Source organism: Peromyscus eremicus, chromosome 1 (assembly GCF_949786415.1).
Source record: "Peromyscus eremicus chromosome 1, PerEre_H2_v1, whole genome shotgun sequence".
In the NCBI taxonomy this organism is placed as follows: domain Eukaryota; kingdom Metazoa; phylum Chordata; class Mammalia; order Rodentia; family Cricetidae; genus Peromyscus; species Peromyscus eremicus.
Window position 1 is genome coordinate 170,557,694 of NC_081416.1, and position 12,621 is coordinate 170,570,314.

At 44.6% G+C, this 12,621-nt stretch overlaps 1 pseudogene; it reads right to left on the reverse strand.

The window, feature by feature from the left end:
- Window positions 1-5,852: 5,852 nt before the first annotated feature.
- On the reverse strand, window positions 5,853-7,631 carry LOC131896402 (zinc finger CCCH domain-containing protein 11A-like; annotated as a pseudogene).
- Window positions 7,632-12,621: the final 4,990 nt, after the last annotated feature.

Below are 12,621 nucleotides of genomic sequence, written 5' to 3' on the forward strand. Positions count from 1 at the left end.
GAGACTGGGCAGGGCATGGGCTTTTGAAACCTCAAATCCACCCCCAGTGACATACTTCCTCCAAGGCCACACCTCCTAATCTTTCTATCAAAGAGTTCCACTCCCTGGTGCCTAAGCATTCTAATATATGAGCCCGTGGCGGGGGGCATCTCACATTCCACTCCCTGGCCCCCATAGGCCTGTGGCAATACCGTAATGCAAAACTGCATTCAGTCCAACTTCCAAAGTCCCCATAGTCTATCACAGCCTCAACAATGTTTAAAAATCCTAAATTCGCCGGGCTGTGGTGGCGCACGCCTTTAATCCCAGCACTCGGGAGGCAGAGCCAGGCGGATCTCTGTGAGTTCGAGGCCAGCCTGGTCTACAAAGTGAGTTCCAGGAAAGGCGCAAAACTACACAGAGAAGCCCTGTCTCGAAAAACCAAACCAAACCAAACCAAACCAAACAAACAAACACAAAATCCTAAGTTCAAAGTTCCTTCTGAGACTCATGACAATCTCTTCTCTGTAATCCCCTGTAAAATCAAAATCAAAAAGCAGATCACATACTTCCAACATGCAATGGCACAGGACATACATTACCATACAAAAGGGAGGAAAGGGAGAACAGTGAGGAAATACTGACCAAAGCAAGACTGGAAACCAGCTGGGCGAACTCCAAACTCTGCTTCTCCATGTCTGATGCCAAAGCCCTCTTCAGATCTCCAGCTCCTTTGAGCCTTGCTGACTGCCACACACTTCTCTCAGGGGCCACTTCCTGTTGGCAGCTCTCCTCAGCGGGCATCCCAAGGCTCTGACATCTCTAACATGTTGGGTTCTCCAAGGCCATCCAGGTTTCACCTTCACGGCTTCATGCAAGGGCTTCTCTGGGCCTCCATGCAGGGACACCGCTGACACATGCCTGTCCTCAGTGGCTTTTCCTTAGCTGCAGAGCGAGTTTCTACAACCCCTGTTTTGTATCCTTGACTCTACAGCCAGAATCACGTGGCCAAAGCTGCCAAGTTCTGCTGCTTGATGAGGCTGCTACTTGGCCCCCTCCTTTCTGTGGTTGGTGGTTTCCTTCACTGCTTAAGTTTTTCATTCCTTTTTTTTTTCTTTTCTTGTTTCACTGTGTAGTTTGGTGCCTGTCCTGGATCTCGCTGTGTAGACCAGGCTGGCCTCGAACTCACAGAGGTCCACCTGCCTCTGCCTCCCGAGTGCTGGGATGAAAGGTGTGCACCACCACTGCCTGGCACTTTTCTTTCTTTCCTTCTTTCTTTCTTTCTTTCTTTCTTCCTTTTCTTTCTTTCTTTCTTTCTTTCTTTCTTTCTTTCTTTCTTTTTTAAAGATTTGCTTGTTTTATGTATATGAGTACTCTATCTACATGTCAGAAAAGGGCATCAGATCTCATGCTAGGTGATTGTGAGCCACCATGTGGTTGTTGGGGACCAAACTTTCCTCCCCTGGAAGAGCAGCCAGTGCTCTTAACCACTGAGACATCTCTCTAGCACCTGCTTAAGCTTTTCTTTTCTTTCTTTCTTTTTTACAGATTTTTAAATGTATTGTGTATACAGTGTTCTATCTGCATGTGTCCCTGCAGGCCAGAAGAGGGCGCCAGATCTCATTACAGGTGGTTGTGAGCCACCATGTGGGTGCTGGGAATTGAACTCAGGACCTCTTAACCTCTGAGCCATCTCTCCAGCCCTGCTTAAGCTTTTCTTTAATTCCTTTTCACAGATTGAAAGTTTATCTGGGTGGGGTCTTGTCAGAGGTCCTCACTCCCTTTATTTCATTTAGCATCTTTTTTTTTTTTTTTTTAATCTCCTTAAACATTGGACTTAACTCCATTACACTTCCTGGTGGCCCTTTTCTCCTACTGTACATTTTATATTTCTTTCTGCCCAGCTTGCTCCTTTTCATTATAGATCTCCATGAGCGTGACCACTAATAATCGCATGACACAGTCAATACTGGACTGTCATGAAATCTCCTCTGTCCACACCATCAAAAACTCAAGTTAGCCTCAGGCAGATTTTTAGGACCAGGGCCCAAAGCAGCCACATTCTTTTCTAAAAATACCACAAGAATAGTCTTTAGGCCGCTTACTAGTATTCTTCCCCTCTGAAACTTCTTGAACTGGGCCCCCACAGTTCACATCTCCCTCTGCACTACCGTCCATGTTTCTACTAAGACGGCTTGTTAAGCCCCACTTAAAGTGTCCAACCACTTTCTAGTCCGGAAGTCCCAAAGTCCGTATTCTTCCAGCAACAGCATCATCAGTGAAGGGACATTAGTCCACTCAAACATGTGGCTCTGGCAGGCCTTGCCCCTCCCCATTCCCTCTGCCTTGCTAAAAACCCATTAGATTACATTCCTAAAGCTAGCCCCCAAGGTCTACTCCCTTATTTGGCCACTTCCTCCTCCTGAGGCTGACTACCAAGGTCCAGCTATCAAAGTGTTGAAGTCCAGCAATCAAAAGCCCCCTTTGGCCTGGTGGTGGTGGTGGTGGTGGTGGTGGTGGTGGTGCACGCCTTTAATCCCAGAGGCAGAGCCAGTCAGATCTCTGTGAGTTCGAGGCTAGCCTGGTCTACAGAGTAAGATCTAGGATAGGCACCAAAACTACACAGAGAAACCCTGTCTTGAAAAAAAAAATTACGTCCTGTTGTCTGGGAGCAACAGCATCTTTAGGGAATCCTGAAAAGAAAAATTTTGGGTTAACTGTCAAGTCCTGGGAGAGGTAGCTGTATCATTTGTTGTCCAGTCTCTGCATAATGGGAAAATGCAAGGCTTGTCTCAAGTTCTTGCTGGAGTAGTCTATGAGGCTGGATCATATCAGCTAGCCATCTTGAAATTGTCCTGAGCAGTTTGTAGTCCAAAGCTGATCTTTGGGTGGTGTTTGTCAGCTTAGTGGTATTATCATCATCTTGATGGAATTGTCATTGTGGGGTCCCATCATCTTTTTGGAGACTTCACAGTCTCTGTTAGGTGTGATCACGATTCCCTGCAGAAAACTAATAGACTCAAACCCAAAATCATGTACAGGAAGCTTTTTTCTAGAACTAGTTAGTACTCTATATGACTATTAATATCATGACAAAAGTTTAAAATACATACACATATATATAAATCTTATACATTTTGATATAAAATTCATACCTTAAGAAAGCTTTTAAAGAGTCAAAATAAAACCAAAGAATTATGAGATTAATAGCAATAGAATAGTCCCTTACTTTGGTTTTTCTTCTGTCCCATATCAGGTGGCTTTTCTGACATGAAACAGAGATTTTGGATTTTCCTTTTAATAAGCATGCTTGGGTTTAGAGGAGAGAGCCACACTGCAACTCCAAGGCCAGTTTTAATTTTTAATTGAGCTGGGACTACATAAAGACCATTTGCGTTATGTGTCTGTAGAGTGTTCTCGTGGAAGATCCACCTCAACTCCCCTCCCCCGTCTCTTTCCCCAAACCTGCCCCTTTAAAGCCCACCAAACACAGCTCCTCCCCAAGAGATGCTCAAGACCACTCCCACGGGTGTTTAAGCTGCATCCCAGAAAACAGACATGTGGTTTTCCAGTCTCTCGTCCCTGTCTTCTCTCTGGGAGGCCGGAGAATCACCTGGGAATGCTTTACCCATTAAGCTGGGGCTTTTTCTAATTTGGTCTGATTTGGTCTGATTTGGATTGCTGCATCAGCCGAGGCTTATTAGGTATAAACATCTTATCATAGAGAACAGCAGAAACAAACATTTAGGGAGACTTACGAAATTTTATCCTGTTAGATATGTGATATACCAATAGGCCAATTTACTCTTTTTCTTGGGACACTATTTTCTGGATGGTTTGTCCTTTTCCTTCAGATGTCTCGTTTGTCCAGAGGTCCTCAGATTCCTCAGCCTTCATTCTCCTGAAAGACAAAAACAAAACCCTTCCCCAACCCTAACTTTGGGGAGGTTGTTCCCTATATAATCTTTATCAATTTTGATTTATAGTTTCTCCTGATTTTTCATTCTCTCTTCTATAGCTGTTCTACCATCCAGAGCAGTATGGTTTCTTACAATATGCATTAGGTTCTTTTTTTTTTCTCCCATTTTTGTTTTTTGAGGCAGGGTTTCTCTGCGCCTTTCCTGGAATTCACTTTGTAGACCAGGCTGGCCTCGAACTCACAGAGATCCGCCTGGCTCTGCCTCCCGAGTGCTGGGATTAAAGGCGTGCGCCACCACCGCTGGGTGCATTAGGTTCTTTAATTGCTCTGAGAAGGAGTTTCTTCCATGATGGCAGGAAAGGACTGAACCGAATTTGTCATGGAGGCCTGCTTTTGGTGTCATTTGGCTTGTTATATATCAGCTGTATTCTGTTACGAAAATCATGTATGCCTTCATAGTTTTCCCAATTGATTTTTCCCTAAGAAGGGCTAACAGTGTGGACTGATCACTCTCTGGACATACACATTTAAGGTATTTGGAGAACAGCCTCATCAGGAAAGCCTTCCTCTGGAATCAGATATCTCCCTTAGCCACTTTCAAGGACTAGCAGTAATAACAGTCCACATGCAAGTCTCCTGATTTAAGGTAAATTCCACAAGGAGACACCACCTAGGTCAGGTGTTAAGTAATAGCCTTTACACGATTTAGCTCGGACCCTCCTTTCTTACAGCCTTACTAACTTTATAGACCGCTAACTCCTTGCCTAACCACTTCTAGGAATATTTAGATAACCTTCTGTGCTGACAGCTATGCTCAGCCCAAACCCCAGTTCAAGCCTCCTTGTAATTATCATCATTGGCAGCATCCGGCTGGGTCCATACCCAGACAGAGGAAAGTACCTTATCAGAGATACCTCTATACTCTCTAAGAACAGACTTAAGCATCCAGGCTACCTGTTTGAGAAGGCCTGGCGGATGTGCCAATTAAGCTTAACTTCTTCCTTTCCCAAATCTTACCTCTGGTTCCAGATCTCCCTTTAACTATCACCAGAGGCATCTAGCTGTACATAGGTTGCCTAGCAACTGAGCACATTTTTCCCTACCCTGCAGGAAAATGGCAGATAGCTTGGAGAGATAGGAACCACAGGAAAAAAGAAGACAGTTTTATTTTTTCCCGTTGACCTAGCAACTTATAGATTCTTAACATTTTCTGCCAATCATGTTTAAGACTATAGTTGAGCACATAAGATCCCTCTTCTTAGATATTACCCAAATTTAGCCTTTAGTTAATTCATTAGTCACTTCCCTTTTGGGTTGCAAATGATAATTAACAATTACTGCCCCTCTATGTGATTCTTATCACCCCTCCGTTTGACCCTGGAAGCCTGGTGGTCACTGCTTGAGGAAAATTCTTACCTACCTTTATGACCCCGTAGAATTCAAGCCTGGTGACCTTGCTCAACCAGGGGATTGCTATTGCTTGGGTTTATAACTGGATTCCAGAGAGACTTAGAATAGAACTTAGAGGTATAAGGAGATGGAAGGAAGAGAGGTGTGGAGAACTGAGAGATGGAGAATGGAGAAGGAGAAGGAGGATCTTGACCAGAGAGAACATGTGGACGAGATGGAAGATGAGGAAGAGTCAGATGGGGAAGTACTAGCTGGGTAAGAACAAGATGAAAAGGGCCTAGATGAGGCAGAATTAAGATGAGAGAATTAAGATAGAACTTGGAGGGAGCAGTAGATAAATATAGAGAGAAATCAGGCAAGAAAGGAGCTAGGCATGAGAGCAGAACAGAAGCTATGTAGAGAGAGAACCATCATAGAATAATAAAGTGTATGGACTAAGGAGTTTGGTGTACATAGATTCATTTCCTTTCATCAGAGATTAATTATCATCTGGTTGTAGATTATTCCCGGACCCTGGGAGGGGACTGTGGAGGGCTGGACCCCCCTAGTCCCCGACACTCAGGCAAGCTTTATTAGGGTACACAATGTATCCCCACATAACAGTGAGCACTGGCTTCCCCACCACTCAGGTATAGTACAAGTCTCGGTCTCCCAGGACAGGTGTCAAGGCTGGCTTCTCCTGTGAGTGAGGTGCCTGTCTCCTGTCCTTTCTCAGTCTGTTTCTCTCTGACAGTGTCACATCTATTGGCTGGGATCTTTGTGCTATCACTTAGGTCTCATCTGAAGCTTCATTAATCTCTGTCTTAGTCACACTGCTCTGAGAAGCAATGTCACTGTCTTCAAGCTCAAGTATTGTTTTTCTCTTCTTTTGCACCTGCTCTTTTGGCGATGCTGAGCAGACTCTTTGCCCCTGGGATAGCCTCGGCTTGAGGCCAGGAGCTGGCACTGCTCTTAGAGTTTACCTGTACTTCAGAGATTTCTTCTATAGTCTTCATGTGCACCCCCTGCATAGAGGTGGCTCTTCCCGCAGCCTCCTCGGGTTGTCCTTTGCTGACAGCGACAGGTAACAGACTCATTGTCTTCTTCACTCAGTATCTGCTGTCGACATGGGGCAACTTGTATCTTTTTTGGATTTCTGTCTCTCCACTTCCTGCTGCCGATGTTTCTTTTCAGCCAGGACCTCCGAGAAGGTTTTGATCTGCACTGAGGAAGAGCTTTTTGTTCCTGATGGAGACTGATCCATCCGGGAAGGTTCTTGTGTTTTTAGTGTGGTTTGCCATTCTCCGCGTTTCTGACCGGCTCTTTCAAGAAGAATTTCTTCCAATGTCTTCACGTGGATCTCACCAGCTTTGTTAAGTCTCTCGTTCTTTGGTGCTTTATCAGTGTTATTTTCTGGAGCATCCACCTTTCTTCCCAGCCTCTGTGCAAGGCTTCGCTTTAATGGGGGACCACTGTCACCATCTACTGAAAATTTTCGTTTCCCCAGTCTCTCAGTGAGAGGCAACCTAACCAAAGGCTCTTCTTGTTTGCTGGATAGAGTTACTGTCCTCACTACAGTCCAAACATTCTCCTTTTCAGGGCCTGAATTGGGCTGAGGGTAATATGAAGCTGTGGAAACTCCCGAGGAGCCACCTTGCTTCTTGGATTTTTCCTCCATTTTCTTTGATGTAATTTTCTTAAGAGTTTTTATTCCAAAATTCAAACATTCACCTTGCTTTAAACTGACTCCGGGTTCCCGGGCAGAAGCCACTCGTATTCCATTATGAACCTCAGGAGTTGGTTGCAGGGCAGGTGTTTTGCTTCCATCGTCCTCCTCGGAAAACTGATCCTCATCGTCTTCATCATCTTCCGCAAGACTGATTACAATGGGTGGATGGGGGTGCCTAGGAACACTTCCTGAGCTGGCTACTTCCGTTACAGGCCGCAGTTGAGGGGAGGGATTAGACGGGACCCACAGTTTGTTCTGTCGATCTGTGAGCTGGCTAGCCTTTACTTCTTGCAGCTCAGGCCCAGGGGGCAACACAGTTTTGCTTGGAGGTCGGAACACTCCCTCAATGTAACGACCTCTCTTGTGATGGAAAGCACAGTTTATTTTTCGACACCCCGTTGGCTGATTTTCCCAATAACAAGGAATTTCACTTCGTTTTTTGTCAATTTCCGTGTGGCGAAATCTGCACACCCGTCGAAAACAGCGGCCTTCTTGCCAGAGTGTGCAAACAGTTTCATTTCCTAGCGCGGCTTCACAGTGACGGAATGGACAGCTGTCGCCTTTGGTGCATGTGGAGTAGAAGTAAAAATAGCAGTCGTCTCCCTGATTAGGCATGCTGGGTGATTTCTCAGGCCGCAAGTGGCTTTTTGGAATAAGCCACGGATTCTGAGTGCTCTTGAAATGGACTTAGTCTTCAAACTGGTGTTCGAATTCTAAAAGGTCTCAGAATAAAAACAAAACAAACAAACAAAACAAAACAAAACAAAACAAAACAAAAAAACAAAGCCAAACATTAGGGTGCATGCTTAAAGATCAGAGACAAAGTAACAAGCCACAGCCACGTCTCCCCTCGCCAGCTCCACGGATCCTCTGACTGTTTGCCTCTGCATCCTTGGCCAAAAGGACTCTCTAGCCGAAAGGTCTCTGCCGAAAAAACCTTTACTCGAATGAGCTTCCTCAGCTGAAAAGCCTTCTAGCTGAAAGGGATGCTTCTGCCGAAAAGTCCTTAGTTCTGTTTCCTCACACCTTATATACCTTTCTCCACCCTGCCATGTTACTTCCTGGGATTAAAGGTGTGTGTGCTTCCCAAGCAAAGGCGTGAGATCTCAAGTGCTGGGATTAAAGGTGTGTGCAGCCACTCCCTGGCTCTGTTTCTCTCCTAGACTGATTCAATCTCAGGTAGTCCAGGGTGGCCTTGAACTCACAGAGACCCAGATGGATCTCTGACTCATGAGTGCTAGGATAAAGGTATGTGCCACCACTGCCTGGCCCCTATGTTTAATCTAGTGGCTTGTTCTGTTCTCTGATGCTCAGACAAGCTTTATTTGATACACAATATATCCCCACACTCCCCAAGTTGCTTCTGGTCATGGTGTTTCATCACTCTAAGAAGGTATTCTACGAAAGTTTGAATGGGTTTGGGGGTGCAAGCCTGCAGTTCTAGCAATACATAGGAGCTCAGTAGAAGACTACGAGTTCACAGCCAGCTTAGCTGTGTAGTGAATTCCAGACCAAGCCGAGCACCGTAGCAGAACCCTGTCTCATAAAACTGAGATTCAAAAGAGCAAAGTCTGGTATAGTGGTGTACACTTGTTATCCCAGCTCTTAGGAAATAGAGGAAAGAGGATCAGGAGTTCAAGGTCATCCTCAGCTACAGGTCAAGTTCGTGTCTATTCTGGGCTACCTGAGACCTTGTCTGATGAATCAGTATAGTGCTGTAACAATGTAACAGGGAGCCTAACTCATTAAAGAACTTGGCTGTTGAGACCGCTCAGCAGGAAAAGGTGCTTGTTACTAAGCCTTCAGATCTGAGTTTCAATCCCTGGGACCCACATGGAGGAGGGGAAGCCACATATATGACCGACACACACATATACACACATACATTTCTGTTATACTATGTTTATATCACACACGCACGCACGCGCGCGCACACACAGGCACGCACACACAGGGTCTTTCTGTAACCCAGGCTGTCCCGTAACTTTCCAGCCTCCTGCCGCAGTCTTCCGCATGCTGGGATGACAGCTGTGCATCACCACTTAGGCACAGTTCCCACTAGTACTTATCTCTTATTTCATTTCAGGCCACGTCGTTTTCTCCCACCTCCGCCAGACTCTCCCAAACAAACCCCAGCCACACTGTCACTTCAACCATAAATACAGATGGTCCTGCACGGAAGGATGGTTTGACTCATGATATTTTGACTGTACAATGGTGGGCAAGCCAGACACATTCAGTTGGATCCTTTCCCCCGGCTAGTGATAGGCAGGAAACTGTGAAGACGCTGGGTGGAGGAGGCTGGAAAGCCTGGTTCCTCTCCTCCCACCAAGTACCAGGGATGGAACTCAGGTTGTCGGTATTGGTGGCAGAAGCCTTTACCCACTGCACCATCTCTCTGGCTGCAAACCTATAAACTTAAAAGGACCAGTAAAACAAAACAAAAGACACCAGGCAAGATAGTTCAGTGGGTAGAGCCACTCCCTGCACAACTCTGGGGACCTAAATTCAGTCCTCAGATCACGAAAGTAAGAGGAGAGGACCAACTCCGTGAGATTCTTTTAACCTTCATACTACACTCTGGGATGCACCCCCTCCTCCATAGCAGGAATCTTAAAAGGTCTATTAATAAAAACAAACCCAGAGCCAGGTATTGGGGTGAACACTGAAAGGTCAGAGAAACAGAACAAGCCACAGCCACCTTACCTCGCCAGTTCCTCAGCTGATCCTGTTTCCTCAAACTGGAAGCCTCTGAGTCCTCATCCGAATGGATCCCAGCTGAACTGCTTCTCGAAAGCCTGAAGCTTAACCAGCTCTAGTTCCTGGTCCTCACGCCTTATATACCTTTCTGCTTCCTGCCATCACTTCCTGGGATTAAAGGCGTGTGTCACCATGCCTGGCTGTTTCCAGTGTGGCTTTGAACTCAGAGATTCCGATGCATCTCTGCCTCCAGAATGCTAGGATTAAAGGCGTGTGCTACCACTGCCTAACCTCTATGTTTAATATAGTGGCCATTCTGTTCTCTGACCCCCAGATAAGTTTATTGGAGTGCACAATATATCAACCACATTTTCCCCTTTTTTGTTTAAAATAAAAAATTATAACTGACATAAGAAAAAGTATATACAATATATACAGTCAAGAATTACATTAACAATGTCTAGTCCATTAACATTTGACAGATTCAGATAAAAAACTTCATTTCTTTTTTTATTTTTATTTTTTTAAATTAATTAATTAATTTATTTTTCTATTATCAGCTTGATACAGTATAAATTCTTATCTTAATAGTGAAATGCTTCATTGAGGCTTGCTCAGTAATTGAGTAAAACCAAAACTTATTATAAGCCTTAGTCATCCTAGGGTCCCCTATGCTATATAGTCTCCCTGGTTCTGTGGTTTGCAGTCTGATTGTTCTTTGCTTTATATCTAGAATCCACTTATGAGTGAGTACATACCATATTTGTCCTTCTGGGTTTGGGTTACCTCACTCAGGGTGATTTTTTATAGTTCCATCCATTTGCCTGCAAATTTCATGCTGAGTAGTACTCCATTGTGTATATGTGCCACATTTTCTTATTCCATTCTTCAGTTGACGGGCATCTAGGTTGTTTCCACGTTCTGGGTATTACAAATAGTGCTGCTATGAACATAGTTTAGCATGTATCTTTGTGGTATGAATCAGCATTCCTTGGGTATATGCCCAAGAGTGGTATGGATGGGTCTTGAGGTAGTTCGATTCCTAATTTTCTGAGAAACCGCCATACTGATTTCCAGTGGTTGTACAAGTTTGCACTCCCACCAACAGTGGAGGAGTGTTCCCTTTGCTCTGCATCCTCTCCAACATAGACTGTCATTAGTGTTTTTGATCATAGCCATTCTGACAGGTGTAAGGTGGTATCTCAGAGTCGTTTTGATTTGCATTTCTCTGATGACTAAGGATGTTGAGCATTTCTTTAAATATCTTTCAGCCATTTGTGATTCTTGTTTTATGAATTCTCTGTTTAGCTCTTTAGCCCATTTTTTAATTGGATTGTTTAGTATTTTGATGTCTAGTTTCTTGAGTTCTTTATATACTGTGGAGATCAATCCTCTGTCAGATGTGGGGTTGGTGAAGATCTTTTCCCATTCTGTAAGCTGTCTTATTGTCTTATTGACTGTGTCTTTCACCCTGCAAAAGCTTCTCAGTTTCGAGAGGTCCCATTTATTAATTGTGCTCAGTGTCTGTGCTGTTGGTAAAAACTTCATTTCTTATCCTATTTAAAACAAGTAATTCCTTTTTAAAAGTAGATTCAACAATCTACCATTTATCTTATCATTTCTATATCTTCCTTTTTTTTCTTTTCAGAGTAGATTCAATAATTTACCCTTTTATACTATTATTTCTATATCTTTTTTCAGAATAGATTCAATGATCTGCCTCATATCTATATCCTCTTTTTTCTTTTTCTTTTCTTTTAAACAAAAACCCTGAATCTAATCTCCTTGTTTAGCTTTTTTCCTGACCATTAACAATTAACAACTTGTAACCAACCATCGTAAACAATGACAATATCCATAATTCATTAAACAACCAACCCCCGCCCCCATACACACACACCTCTTGGGAATGTGGGCGTCGTTTCCTTAAAATTACTTTCTGGGGGTGAAGACATCTTTAGGGGATCCTGAAAGGAAAAATTTTGGGTTAATTGTCAAGTCCTGGGAGAGTTAGCTGTATCATTTGTTGTCCAGTCTCTGAATAATGGGAAAATTCAGGACTTGTCTCAAGTCCTTGCTTGAGTAGTCTGTGAATCTGGATCATCTCAGCTAGCCATCTCAAGATTGTCCGAAGTAGTTTGTAGTCCAAGTCCAAAGCAGATCTTTCCGTGGTGTTAATCAGCTTAATGGCTTTATCATAGTCCACGTGGAACCATCGTTGTGGAGTCCCATCATCCTCGTGAAGGTTTCAAAGATGCTGTTAGGTGTGGTCATGGTCCTCCGCAGAATTTGTGTGTGTGTGTGTGTGTGTGTGTGTGTGTGTGTGTGTGTGCATGTGTGCCTCCTCTGTGGTTGGAGCAATTACAGCCTGATAAATGTCTGCCTCCCAGAACCACGAACGTTCTTTCACAGAAGAGAGTATCTTCACGGCAACTACTTCTCCCCACCACTTGCCTCGCCAAACTTCTCCAAACTGACCTTTGCCGATGCTTTCTTGTAACACGATGGTCCTGGCAATTGTTCCCTGAACAAGCAGCGGTAAACCCTTCGTCTCTGGTAGCAGCGTTGCCATCGCCACCAACGTGATGAGAAGCAGCTGGCGACGTGGAGCAGTAGCAGCCTCCATGGTCCCGCTGCCACCGTTTGTGGTCTGACCCAACCTGGGCCTCAGTTTCTCCTCAGCAAGACTCCCAGGCTGGCCTCACACTGGGGATCCTCCTGCGTTTGTCTCTGTCTCTCTCTCTCTCTCTTTTTTAAATTAAGAGATTTTCTATTCATTTTACATACCAACCATTTTACATTCCCCGGTCCTCCCTCCTTCCCCCCCCCCCCCAGCCCTCCCCGACTGCTTCTGTTTCTTTTAGCAAATCCTACAGGCCCACCCGCAGCTCGGGCCTGAGCTGGG